Source organism: Anopheles arabiensis, chromosome 3, assembly GCF_016920715.1.
Source record: "Anopheles arabiensis isolate DONGOLA chromosome 3, AaraD3, whole genome shotgun sequence".
NCBI classification, from domain to species: domain Eukaryota; kingdom Metazoa; phylum Arthropoda; class Insecta; order Diptera; family Culicidae; genus Anopheles; species Anopheles arabiensis.
This window is the reverse complement of record NC_053518.1, coordinates 10,151,963-10,166,074: the sequence shown is the minus strand read 5'-3', so window position 1 is coordinate 10,166,074 and position 14,112 is coordinate 10,151,963. Positions and strand designations below refer to the sequence as shown.

Sequence of the window (14,112 nt, the reverse complement as noted above, 5' to 3'; positions counted from 1 at the left end):
TAATGGCACGCGGAACACAGGCAAACACGCATCCTTCGAGCGGGGAGCTCTTTGAAATGCCCTGAGGATGAATCCGTCCAGTAATTGTGTTGCTCCAATGTCCAAAGAGTGCACGCGCGTACTCAACGGGGAATGGACTTTCTGCTATTCTTGTTGCTCCAAACTCAACCGCTCCAATGTGTGACGCATTCATGCCAAATCGCATCAACAAGCAGGCAAAATGTGTCGTACTAAGCAATTCTGAATGTTTGTACTCATTCAAGCTCCTGTTATGAGAAAGAACAAAGACCAAACATCGAAGTAGCCAACGCAAAAAGTGGCGTGGCGCGGTGAACTAAGCTGCGCACCTGAGCGCGCACCGGAGCCATTGCAGCAAAGAAGACCCCGGGAGAGCCTATCCGTTTGGATTGGATTTATGTCTCTGCCACAGCAGAGCAACAAACGGGGGAAATCATCACGGGAATTCTACAGTTCCAGCTCGAATGTCAACATAATGGTGTTGGTAGGTGAGGATTTCTAGCCGTTCGGTACGCAATTGGCAGTGGCGCAGTGCAGTAATAAACACCGCGCGCCGACTTTACGGTGCGCCATTAGTGCGCGTTGGACGGGGCGGCGGGTCAGTCATCAGTGTCAGCAAAGGGGTTGATCAAGTTGCAGCAGGTGGTGATTTATTGTTGCAACTGTCATTTTGGAGAACGGGATGATGTGGCGGAGGTAGGAGATGGGGGTTTAGGCGGGAAGGTGTGCGAAACGCAGTTGCACCATTTAGTACAATTAGCTTGAGATGGTACGGTAACGGCTTTAGGTTAATTAATGAGAGGTCGTTAAGGCTACGGCGGGTGCAAGATATCGCTGGGATCTTCGTATGCGTGTTTCTGTAAGGTCGTCTGAAGAGGTTGGAGACGATCGGGAATGTATTGAAATGGGCATGGAGAATTCGCGATGGTTCTTGTGTAAAATGGACCTAAAAGACATGTCATACAATATATAAAGCTCTAGAACCTCAACGAAAATGTGCAACTGCATTGACTTTCTATATTGGCTCTTTTCTACTCTATATTGACTCGTGTTTTAAAGTCTTTTTTCTGAACTTACACCAACACGATCAAGATAAAGCATAAAACAACCCGAAAAGCACTTCCCGTACGTGCCAATTAAAACGTTTCGGTTTTATATCATACCCAACAATCTGGCTAACCAGTGTACGGGAAGATGAGCGATCGTCTGACGGTGCCTGGACGCCTTGACCACATCGATCTCTCGCTGCTGACAGGCGTCGAACTGTGGCTTCAATTATTCTGATCATCCTGGACCTTCACCACGCTCCAAAGGGAAGGTATTCGGGGTCTAATGGGTTTGTTTGCCGCACGGTGCCGAGATTTATTGCACCGTGGTGGCAATGTCCTTTCACACTGTCGCCCACGCGCAAAACGCGCGGCCCCTTGGGGGAAATGCCGCAAAAGAACAGCCAGTTTATCTGCCGTCCGGGATCTGGTGCGAGAATTTTAATGAAGAATCCACCGCAACGTGGACATGGCGGGTGTACATTTGCTTTTGTTTTTGCATGATTCACCATCGACCGTGACCGAAAGCTGGATGAGAGTGTTAAGCAGAACAAAAAATGTACGCTGCACCAAGGAAAGACACCCATAAAGTAATGCGGTTTATTAATCAACCGCTGAAATAGTACCCATAAATAATCGCTACACCAACTATCGGCAGGATCGATCGTAAGGACGGAAACACGGGGACGTGGAGATACTGTAGACACTTGTACCACCGCTCGGCTCGGCGCGCTAAAAGCAGCATTAAGCGCAAAGGGTTTGGCCGTGGGGTTCTTTCACCGTCCGGAGAGTGTTGTGTTCGAAGAGGATTGTCCGACACCTGAGACACCAAAATAAACGGATTAAGGCTTCATCGCGAGGCGCGGTAGTTGACCGCGCTGCACCGGTTGACAAGCCGCAAAAAGGCTGAGGATGATCGAGTGAGCCTGTCAACGGAGCGCCGGGCGAGGCAAATGTTTAACACGCGCCAGAACAAGTTTTTCGCAACACACACACAGGATGTTTCGTTCGTGCCATAAAAATTTATTTGATAGTCGTTGAGCCTCATTTAGCAGAGGAAGACAGCATCGAATATCTTCAACGCAGGCGCTTTTTGGGAGGAATCAACAAGCACCGTACGAGGTGGCTTCGAACGTTAGAAAACCACCGGAAATGACTCGGATTACGCAGCACGAAACATCAGAAGCGATCTTAACGGCTCGTACGGTTGTTCGAAACACTTCTTGGGCGCGCAGTAAGCGTTTTCTTTCAAGCCAGCAAACTTGTTTAGGCACGTTAGAGCGTGATCTGAAGCCTATTCTTGCCGTGAGGCTGAGTGACGAAACCGGAAAGCCTGGATCGCGTTGGTGGAAGATGCACTTTGCTTTGAACAGATTTGACTAAGGCGGCCCGCGAGCGCCAGCCCGGTCCACACGCGTGCCATTGCGTAGGGCGGGCATTGATGGATGGTAATCGATCGATCGTTCTGAGGTTCTCGGCGAGGTAATCCGCTTTACAGCTCGCTGCAAGCCCCCTTTTTTAGCTGTCGCGGAGGAAGCGCCCGTGCTTAAGCGCATTCGAGATGCATTCGGGCGATAAAAAGGGGCTGAGCGGTTTTTGCTTATTAGCAAAGTAAAAGCGTTTGCACATTAGGGGCGATATCGCTAGCGCCATAAATCGTGCCGCGATCGTTGTTGTGGGCTAATTGAAGATGAGCTTGAAGGGAAAGAAGGGCATTAAGAAGGGTAATAATTTAGGATCTGGTTAAGTGAATCAAGATCGATAGTCTGCGGGTGTAATAGGGAAAATAGGCTTTCAAGGTGTAAAGAACTTCAAAATATTTATCCACCATCCTACAAACACCAACCCATTCAATTAGCAGTGAAATTGCAAAATTGCTTGAATATCTAACCGTTCCAGTTTAACGGGTTTGTTGCAAAATCAAACCAACGCTTACGGTCCGTGAAGTGGCAAGGAATGGCTGTTGCCTTATTAAGCAATTAATTAATTAGCCCGTGCTAAATCATTTCCGCCCGAAACGTGCCTTTACCGCAATACTGGCAAAACGGCAGCGAAACGAACGATAAATCAACAAGGAAAAATGTTGACCCGTGCAATGTTAGCTTTCATTTTCCGACCAGCGCAGTGATAAACTCGTGTCTGAGACCTATGAGGCCACAGAGGTGGTGCACCTTCTCTCTCTCCCTCGTATCACAGGGACTGTTTTGGATGGCATTTTTTCCGTGAGGTTACCATCAATGGCTTTCTCTAGCCTCTAACCTCTCCCCAACGCCGTGGTTTATCTTTCACTTGCTTACCCTTAGCCTACGGGGGGCTTGTGCGGACTGACTTTGTGTACTTTTCGGCACATTCCAAACGGTCAGTTGCGTTAAAAGTGAAACGATTGCCCGGCAGCGAAGCGATAGTGGAGAATGTTTAAAGTTTTGCTGCAGCGGATGAGATGAAAACAATAAAAACTAACACGTGGGTTTTGTTGTCTTTTTGACGAACATAAACCATCTTTCAAAGTAAAAACACGCTTCAATTTGTATGCACTATTTGTTAGGAGAGTTGTTGGTACATTCCGCTGGATATTTTCTAACAAAAAACGGCCCAACAGATGATTGACACACGGTTCCGAGCTGGACGCTCTGTGTGATAAGTTCTTTTTTCTTTCTCTCCTTCGATGACTTACCGTTGGATAACGGACAGATTGCATAATGGAGGAGGGCCTTAGTGAAGCAGGAGCAATGGACCGCCTTTTTAACATATCCGGAAAGGACAATGCACGCTGGCAGTACATTTTAACACGTTTTACCAGTTACCGTACAGTTCAAGCCCGGGCCGATAGAAGGTGAAAGAGAAAACAAGTAAACTTTACTTGACACCGACACGTGGGATACGGAACACCTTTTGCGGGATAAGGTCCCTTCGCCTGCTTGGGTCCGTGGCGAGGTGCAGATAGATGCAAGTCCCTCAAGTAAATGCCTTTCACCGCCTAATGCCTGGGTGGAAAGCGATATTATTTACAATCAGCCCTGCAGCAGCAGCAGCAGCTCCACACACTCCGTACGATGAAGGGAACATTTTAATCGTTTGAAGTACGTGGACGTTTATATGTAGGAGAAGTCAGCGAAGTCAACGGCTTTGGGAAGAAAAGTATGGTGCAGTACAAAACAGTTTGACAACACTGATAGACACATTAGGGTACAAAAGTAAAAAAAACGCTCCAGACAGTTCCAATACATGCTGTTCCATTTTCAAAGTTGCAATACAGCCTAGCAGTTCCCCCAGCAACTCCGTGGGTAGAGGTTGGTCCAACGCTCCCAATCATAGCTTAGATTGGCAGGCATTATGCGATTGAATCGCTTTTGTGCAGCAACTTCACTGCAAACAGAAACTGACCAACGACAAGAGATGCAAAGCGACGTGAAACGACGAGAAGTTATCGTGCCAAAGTTGCGCACGCCACACAAAGTTGTGCAACCGTCTGTGCCAGAAGTTCACTGAACCGATTGCTGGTTTGCAGATTTTGGAAATCACCTTGCCCCCGGGGTTGCCCCAGCTGCCAACGGACAGGGGTCCAGATGGCCAACCGAGCAGCAGCAGCAGTCTCCACGGGGAGTTTATTAAATGGACAGTAGAAAAAAAGAAAAAAAAGCACACGCCTCCCAGACATTCCAAGGATTTCTGGGCGAGATCTGTACGCTCCATTGGCTCCACGGGAGGGAGGCATATTGGAAATTGAAACGACCGATCGGATCTCGTTGGCGTTTGAACACGCTTGGAAAGCTAGATTTTCTTCATTGGCATCGGCTTGTGTTTATGGGCCTCTGGCCGGCATCGTACATGAGTCCGCTCACTCGCTCCCCGTTCTCTAGTCGACCATTAGCAGCCGGTAATGAACATTGCAATTTTACGATCGCTTCAGCTTGATCGTGTCGCCATTCGGTAAAGCGATCTCCATTTGGAGCTTCAGTGGCAGATCTTTGCCAAGCACTGATAAGGCCAGTCCAGTAATCGCAAGAAGGGTTAATGGTGGTAAAGTTAATTGACTTCCACTTGGGGGAAAGTTCGAAGATGTCTGCGGCGATGCGGCATTCGTCGCCAAGCAATTCAGTAGCAATACAGTAGAATTGTCCGCCGATCGTTTGCAATAATTCGCGGAGTCTAATTGCCTTTTTGCTTATCGCACGGGAGGCGACTGCCGTCTGCCAGATGAACTGTGGCCGCGCTAATCAGCCGCGCTCCGAAATAAGAAGCTCAATGCAGATGGTGGCCCTTGCTGTCTGGGAGGAGACCATGGAGGGAGAGAGAGCGATAGTGACCAGGCAGTTTGGGAGTGATAATTGGCGAATAAGCGATCGAGCAGAACGGGAGCCTGCTGTCTCGATTAAGCAACCATAAATTGCCAAACAATTTGGTTGTCCCCGCATTATCAAGCAAAATTGTACGCAGATGGGTTCTTTAGGACCATTTTTTTTTTCAACCAATTCAAGCAGTTGATGGGAAAACTGAAAAAAGCCAAGTCAAGTTAAGCAGTTGGTTTGAGCGAAACTGTCGGTGGTTACTTCCAAATTGATATTTCAATTATGAAGCTATTAGGAAAGGCTGGGGAACAAAACGGTTCCAGCAGTTTTTGGGAAGCTCATTCTTCTTGGACATAAAAGCTGTTAATTTCCTTAACAGTCTTTCAGCGAGAAGAAGCGGTAAGCTCTAATATTACAACACGATCGAGAGAACATTGTAGCAGTGAATTTCCTTATACGGTGAGAACCATCACATAGGAACCTGTCGTAGACAATGTTTCATCGTCGTCGAGGTGTTTGAAGCGCGTAAAAGAAGAGCCCAAAACGTGATTGGATGCGGGCGCCAATAATTGTTTTAGCAAAATGCCTTCCAGTGCCGTCCAGCCGTGGGTTTCTGTTGAATTCTTTCGGCAAAGCACAGCTTCGCCAGGTCGTTACTGCTACCGGTGTTCGGCCGCCTCCGGTGAAGCAGCTCAACGATGAATCTTAGCGATCCGTTCTCACATCTCAGCATCTGAAGGGCAGCATCTGATGTTGGGATGAGCGGGGAATTAGGAAGGTGCGCGTGCGGTTTGGTAATTTGAAAATTGGTCCTCATCAAACAGGCTCAAGCGTTAGGCTGTGTTGCATCTTGCTTGCAGCGAATCGTGGGATGCACGTTTTCGTAAGCCGTGCGCTACCCGATGCCCCCTTGATGGTGGAACATTCCAATCGAGCTTCTAGGTCGGCTTTGACGTAGTTATTCACAGGCCACCGTTGAGAATAGATCCATGTGAAGGAAGAAAAGAGGGCTGAAAAGCGTCACTAAACGCGTCTGTCTGATAATGATCTCCGCTGCGTTGCTGGTGTTTGATCCCACTTGATACGCAACCGACCGAAAACGGTTGGTGCAAGGATGGAAAATAGCATCGCAATTAACACCCATAAATTGAATTAGACAACAAGCGGGAGAAAACGATGAAAGTAAAGGTGCGTCTTCGCGACGGCGTGCCGGTGTCGTTACGGTCAATGATAAACTTCCCGTGAAAATTGTGAAGCGTTTAATGAATGTATTATGTTCACTCGTTTTTCCTTTCATCAAAATGAGCGATGTTCGGTGTTCCGTCATGCGTTGCAGTGAATTAAAAAACAATTAAGGCGGAGGGGGAAAAGGAACGCCTGTTTCAATTGTTTTGGCACTGTGTCCGGGGTGTCGTAACGAGAGGCTACATTTTGCACAAAACATTGTTGTTTTACATTGATTGTGTAATAGATTATCCTTGAGAGTGGATTAGAGATGTTGAAGTATTTTATTTTTGCTTTGACATTGACGCTGATAGAGTTATTCAAATGAACCCATAAACCTGCCATATTCTTCAATAAAATGCGTCTTTTAACTGTGGTTTAGTCTAGCTAGCGTTTATGAGCTTCTAAATACCGATAAACCTTACCCTAAGCAACCCACAAATAAAGATTGCCCACACAACAAAGTATCATCTCGAGGGTACCTTCAACCTGTAAACTGTAGGATTATCTGCAGCCCCGCTGAACGCGATGTCCACTCGGCGTGGATTGACTGCCCAAGTACGATTAAGGCCATCGACCATCGAGCACCTGAAGGCATCGGAGGCAGTAAAACAGATTTAGTAACTGCAGAAGCTGACGAAATGCCACGTGAAGCATCCGAGTCCGCTCACACCATATGCGCGCCTCGTTTCGGGACAGTTTTGTAGGGGCTGGTTGTGGCATCTTCGTCCCACCACGCACACCATAATTGTAGCTGACCTTTCCCTCCACGCACTCTCAAACACATCCACACACACTACAGTGGCCACAGTAAACGATTTATCTCCGCATGATTTGTACCGGGGTAATTATTGCGTCTGGCGATGGGCAGTGGAATTTCCATGCACGGCAGCAGCAGCAGCCTCACCCGAAGCATAAATGCATCAATCATAAGTGCGGCGGCGGTGGCGGCGTTGTAATAGTTTACATATTTGTTGGCCCCGAGTAAGGTTGGGTTGGTTGGATGCGTGCCTTTCACGACGAAATTTGGAAGAGCTCGGCTGTTCTGCTCATGATCGCCGTAAGCAGCCATTAAACGGTTTTGTTCAATACGCGGGCGATCATTTTTTGAAGAAATCAAAGAAGCAAAGAGAAGCAACACAAAAGCCTTCCAATGCACCCTTCAAATGGTGTGTACGATGAAGCCGAACGAGAAAATTGAAGATGAGACTGAAAGATTAGAAAAGTAATCACATCACTCTCACCAGCACCAGTCTTGGAAAGGAGGAAGTTTTAAGATCTTCTTTTTTTGTAATTTTTCTTGTTCCTCAATGCTTGTGCTAGAAAATGGAGGCAAATTGCTATCCAATTACTTGTCCCCACAGGGGGGAAAAGGAAGGTTTCAGTTGGTACCAAAACGACCCCATTCTAGGGGAACATCCTCGCCGGACAGACCGCAAGCTGGGATGCATGGGGTTCGGTGGTACTCGGTGCCGAAGTAGCTCATAGCCTCGAAAAGGAAGGCTCAGGGAGAGAACCGCATGCAAAACGCGCGCTGAAACTGGTGGCTCAGGGAGAGAGAGAGAAACGCAATATTAGCTTTGTCATTACACTGGTGCCCAAAGGTAATGGATGTTTGTGATGCTTTTGTGGCCATCAATAGCGAAGACCAGACCTCTTTTAAGGCTAGGTCTGGGTGTAGTCAGGCCTAGGTGTGCTCAAGGGCACAGAGGGTTGTAATAGAATGTAAAATTGGGCAACACCGGGGTGCTTACAATAGAATTTGAAAATGGAAGAATTAACAATCAATGACCTATTTCGGATTCCCTGCAAGAATTGATTAATTTTATTCAATCAACTTCATCCAAAAGCGGTCGGAATTTGTTTGAAATCAATATTGAAGAACTTCCAACATGAGCAAACTCCATACATTGGAGCCTCGTCGGCAATTTTAAGATAAAAAACCCTCAAAAAGCAAAAAATAAATGAAGATATGAGTCGAGCTCAAGTCCGACGCTGAACAAGAACAAATTTCAGCTATTGGTAATTTGACGTCAAAGCTATTTTGCAACTCCAACAAAGAAACCAAGCACCTGACTCACTCAACAGATCGTGTAGCAACATGTGTCATCCTGTTCGTGACGCATTCGGTCCACTTCTTAAACCATTCTGTCCACTGTGGCTCGTTTCTTATCCTACCAGACGAGATCTAATTACCCTAACCCTTTTGAAGATGGAAACTGATCGCACTCACCAACAAAAGCACGATCCAATTCTGCACGGTTGGTTTAATCCAAAGCCTTTCTTCAGACTTTACGTTGTGCTCTCCCTCTTAACGTGCTCCATTAGTGCTTCCGTTTTCTCACCCTTGTATTTCACTCTCGTTTTGCGGAACAAAGCACTTTTGGGTCTTTGCTGTCTTTTTTTTTCTTCACTACAGACCGGGTGTTTACCCTCTCTCTCGGGTGCGTTATGAGCTTTTAGGGAACGGTTTTGCAAACTTCCTCCGAGAGGTTTTTTTCGTGTGTGTTTTGGTTGTGTTTGCACCAACCAGTGTCTATTATTTTATTTGCTTGCGGGAGCGGGTTTCTCTTGCGAGAAGAATCCGTCCTACAAAAAATTAAAAAAAACCCGCGATGGGATGGTTTTGTTTGGGTGAGTACTGCAAAACTGGAACAGCAGCACCGCCCAACCGAGCATGCAATTTCAATCATAAGAAAACGGTGCAAACACCACCCTTTGCGCAGTAGATCCATAAGCGATCCATAACCGTTTAAATAGCAAAAAAGAAGAAGCACAAAAACGGGCCAGCAACCGTTTTGGGCCTTTTGGCTTCTTTTATTAATTATCCACATCTTATTTCGCTTCCGTCGGTTTGCGAAACGGGTCGACGCAAAAGTGGCCGTCGCCATGGTTTACATCCCCGAAAGGCTACCCTCCATCCGGTCCAGATGGTGCGATATGTGAATGGTGGCAGCTTCACTGTGCAGAACACACAGCAAAAAAAAAAAGAGCAATCTGGCTTCCCCACTGAAGTCAGCAGGCAAGAAAATCTCGTGGAAGCATCCTTATATGAGGATTTCAATAAAAAAAATACAGCCCTGTCTCAATGTCCAATCTCTCCAAAAGCATGGGAACTTCAAGGAAAAGGATGTTGAATCATATTTTTTACAAGCAGAAAATTGCACCACTTGGCCATTTTTTTTCATTTGTGCGCCTCAAATTGGATCTGTTTTGATTTCACTTTTGTGTGTGTGTTTTTTTTGTTGTTGTTTGCCTTTCTGTTGCTTGAGCCACGGTTGTCATCTGTTGTTGCACCGGCGAGAGGATCCTCTTCCGAGTTCTCCCCAGCAAAGGTAGGATCATGTTCGGAACATCACATTAAAAGCATCCGGTTTTTTGTTTTTACGGGTTTCGTTGGTCGCTGGAAGCACAAATATGAGTCCCGCTACAGTGTCGTATGGAGCCGTTGAATATGTTTATTTCTTTTGGGTCGAACTTTCCCACAAAAGGTAGTCAATATTTCACAAGAATAAATTGCACCACAAGTACAGCGTTGCAACAAATCAATCTGCTCCAGAAAAAAAAAACAGAGCAACATTAGATGTTTATCACAGTCCAGCTCACAGCTCATCACAAGGGGGCCCTAGGGTGGTTGCAAAATATATTGTCCCCCCCAGGTGACCTTTAACTTGCGTGTGCTTTACTGGAAGCATGTACAGCGGCGGCTCTGTGAACCTGACCGCGTCGCCGCAATGAGCGCAAGGCAGTAAACGATTTATGCGCACACATCGTGTGCACCATCTTTTTTTTCATTTTTAATCATCACCATGGCCTTACTGTCTTTTTTGGTGGGCCCTGATTTTTCTCTCTTTTGCCGCTGGTACTGCCTTGGCGTTCCGGTGCCCCATTACACCGGGCGTTACACTCGCCCGAGCACGTAAACGGTGGGAAACTTGGTCAGTTGGGCAGTGTCGCATGACGGTACGTAGCCAAAATGAAAACTGCGAAAAAAAACATGAAGACACCGTTGACAGACAGAGTGCGTGTTGAACGATCTCCCGAATGTGACATCGTTTTGTGCGTTACTTCAAGCTGTACTACAAGACTAAGAGAAAATAACATAAATGTTCATCGCTTTTCGTAACCCAATTGGGCGTTGTTTAAAGGGACGTAAACTCCACTCTTAAAAAGAACCTAAAAAATGAGGTGACGATCACCATCCTCACACGCTATCAGCCTGCCTTTTAAATGATGAGCATTTAGGCGCAAAAAGAAATTAAACTCACGCAAAAGCGCAAACCCCCGGTGCGGTGGGAGTGCGTACTACCCCATCGGAGGTTGAATCATTCATGAGCTCATGAAAAATTAAATGCCAAATTAATTTCCAACCAAAGCAGCAAGCACGCGGTTGGTGCACGCGTCCCGGGAAGACACTTGTCTTGTCATGTCTTGCGCACGTGTAGATGGTGGAGAAAGAAAGTGGAAGAAGGTGGTGTTTGATAATTATGCAAAGCATAATGCATTAACAAGCGATAAACGTGCACGGTTATGATAGTGTTCCATTGTTGTTTTGGGAGGTTTTTGTTTTACTATTGAAGTGGTAGTATTCTTTTATTGATCCATGTAGTAAAAAAGGCAGCAAATCTTTACGATCAATTTATTGCACCGCGAGAACAGAACAAAAAGGGAATGATTCTCACACAATTTAATAACCATAGTGCAGGATTGAAATGAGGGAAATGCTTCATGCGTACCCCTTTTAACGGTATAAAAGGTAAAAGGTAATAATCATTTATTTTTTTATTGATTTTTTGTTAATTATCAATTCATTTTTGATTCATTTTTCCAAATACCGAACAGTTGAACTCTTTCAAGACGTTCTAATGCTCTCTTCGCTGAACGGAAAATTGATTGATTTTGGCTCGAACCGCACACGTGTAGCAACAGCATACTGCAAACCGCGTATTGCATTCTTGGTTTCTTTATTAATCGACATCGAATGTTCACCTTCACAAGGCAGACCGGTTCAGGCTGGTCGGACACCTGATGAGATCAGAACATAAAGGCCATAGAATGAACACCGGGGCCCGAAAAGTCTGTACCTCTGTAGGCCCTCTTCCCAACGGCTGACAGGAAAGGAAACAGACAGTTCCACACAGCGCTAGGGCTGAGATATTGTCATTCGAAAAAATGCGATTAAATTCCAACCGTAAAGCCGAGTGCATGTCTGCACCGTACCATCTGACAGTACGTAGCGCGGAGGAAGGTGACGCAAGCATTCAACCACCCCCTTTCTGGTCCGGTGCAGCGTGTTTCGAAACAGGACAAACTTAAATAGACAAACATACACTGATTTGTGTGTGTTTGCCAGTGCTGTGGGGTGCTTTTGGGAGTTAGCGAGGGCGGTGGTGTGCGAGCATGATCGAGGAATGTATGTTAAACATCGTGCGGCATTGTCGGGGTTGCGGTGGTGTTGTAAACAAGCTCGCTGGCGGGTCTTATGTTTGTTCGCATGAATATTAATCGCCTTGTGTTTCGGAAAACTTACCACTCCTCGCCGTCACCACAAAACGTGCCTCAGATGTTATGTTCTCTACGGACAAGATATTTCGCCCGGTGGTATTTAAAACCGTTTCCAACGAGTGGAAAATGCATAGAACACAATTGAGACAGTAAAAGATCAATCAGTGTGCGTTCGTGCTACATTCCAATACACCGCCCAAGAACCCAAGGGATATCTTTTGAGAGATATTCGTTTCGAGGGTACATTATCGCTTCGAGGAATTCTAACACATCGTCCGGCACGTCGCATACGGGAACGTGATCGGAAAGGGAAGAAAACTGTACGCCCGCCCGCCTCGATAATGTACCTCCAATTCCGATAAGTAACTTCCTAATGGACAATTTATTTCTCGCTCACACTGGTAGACCCTAGACATGGACCCCCGAGGATCCGATTATCGCACCACGGCGTCCCCGAGACGAACTTCGAAAACCACCGGCAGACACTATAAAACAAGGCAAACGGAGCTGTCTAAGGAAGGATTTTGAGCCTTTGACCCGTTTGTATGTTGCTTGCTGCTACCTGCAACTTCGGCCGTAACTTAGACCGCCAGAGCAGGGTGCCGTTTTTGCCAAAGCCAATGGTGTAGGCGTCGGTGCGCGGCCACCTTCCATTAAAGCGCTATCTCTGTTCTTACTAAACATTTCAATTATCCTGTCGGGCAGACAGCCGTGCTAGCCCTATTCCCGCTGGGTAATGGGGTAGGTGGGTGGTTTAAGCCGTCATGCTCGTGCGGTGTCACTTCAAAGCTGACGGGACCATTTTAGGCGATGCACGTGAGTTGCATGAGTCTGCTTGTAATGCACTTTAGGATTTAGATGGATGACTACTCTGAGGTTAGTCGCTTAGAAGTCGCTGCTAGAAGTAAAATAATAAAATATCGCTCCAAAACACAACCACTTACATTCATACTATCCGGATCCGCACGAAAAGTGTTGCTCCATACATGCGCTGCGCGGTGCTGTTTGCCTTCACCGCAGACTGCTCCGGCTGGGTGTCACACGACCCTCTTTCGGTGATGCAATCACTGCAGTGTCCTAAAGCGAGAAAAGCAAAAAAAACGCACACTAAATTAGTACAACAATTTGCCGGTGACAAGTTGATGGAGGCTGGAGAAGATGAACCACCGATGCTGATGCTGCAACCACGGGTCCCGCCAACAGTGCACGCGACACGCCGCAGCAACCTCGCGCGCAGATAAACAAACTGCCCATTATGCGCAATCATGTGGCCCCGGTTTTTCTTGCACGCGCTGCACTTACACGAAACATCGCCACGAACGAGGGCTTTTGCAGGTCGTGGTGAGTGTGTTGTTTTGCGTGCCACCACTGTCACCAGCCAACCTAGACGAATTCGCTTTTCATTAGACGCCCGGTTTAGTGGCCCAAGTTGGCAACGAGCCAGAGTTCCAGAGGAACTTACGCGTTACGTTTCGCCCTACACATTGCTTGCTTAGGCAGCGCTCGCTGTAAAAGGGAAGCCAGAACCAGTTCGGCTGGCAGATCCGTTACAGCGGCTGCGAGTGCACAGTTTCCTAACCTGGGCTGCTGCTCCCCCTTTCCACGCCAGCGGCGTAATCAAATCGAGCTTGACCACCGCGGTTAGTGTTTCGCTTTCGTTTGAACGGTTTCGTTGCGTAAGCGGCTGCCGCTGCTCGGAACGACGACGACACGCCGCTTAAGCAGGTCGGAGGCCACGTTCTTCACCACCGCCGCGGCCGTTCGGATCGGATGATTAACGATGGGAACGCACAGGGGCTACGGGGCAGTAGGGCATACGTGAGGACCCAGAAATTCGTGTGCGGCGGCAGATTAGCCCATGTTGAAATTTGGAGCTCGACAGGCGGTCCATCCAACTGCCATAAGTTGTCGGCATGTGATTCGATGCGAAACTTTATTTGCCTATCGCGCGGCGCTGGCATCGGTCGTAAAATGCATCGCTTACAACTGCAATTGATAGCCGGTTAAGGTTAAAGCGATTGCTGACCGCG

General features: G+C 47.1%; 1 protein-coding gene across 2 annotated transcripts in view; it reads right to left on the bottom strand.

Moving 5' to 3' along the window:
• LOC120901816 overlaps positions 1-14,112 on the bottom strand; it is a 67,347-nt gene that overhangs the window by 16,087 nt on the left and 37,148 nt on the right. For both annotated transcript variants that reach the window (XM_040310110.1, XM_040310109.1), the window contains exon 3: positions 13,027-13,159. The gene's annotated coding sequence lies outside the window, so the exon portion shown is untranslated. The remainder of the gene's footprint in view (positions 1-13,026; positions 13,160-14,112) is intronic.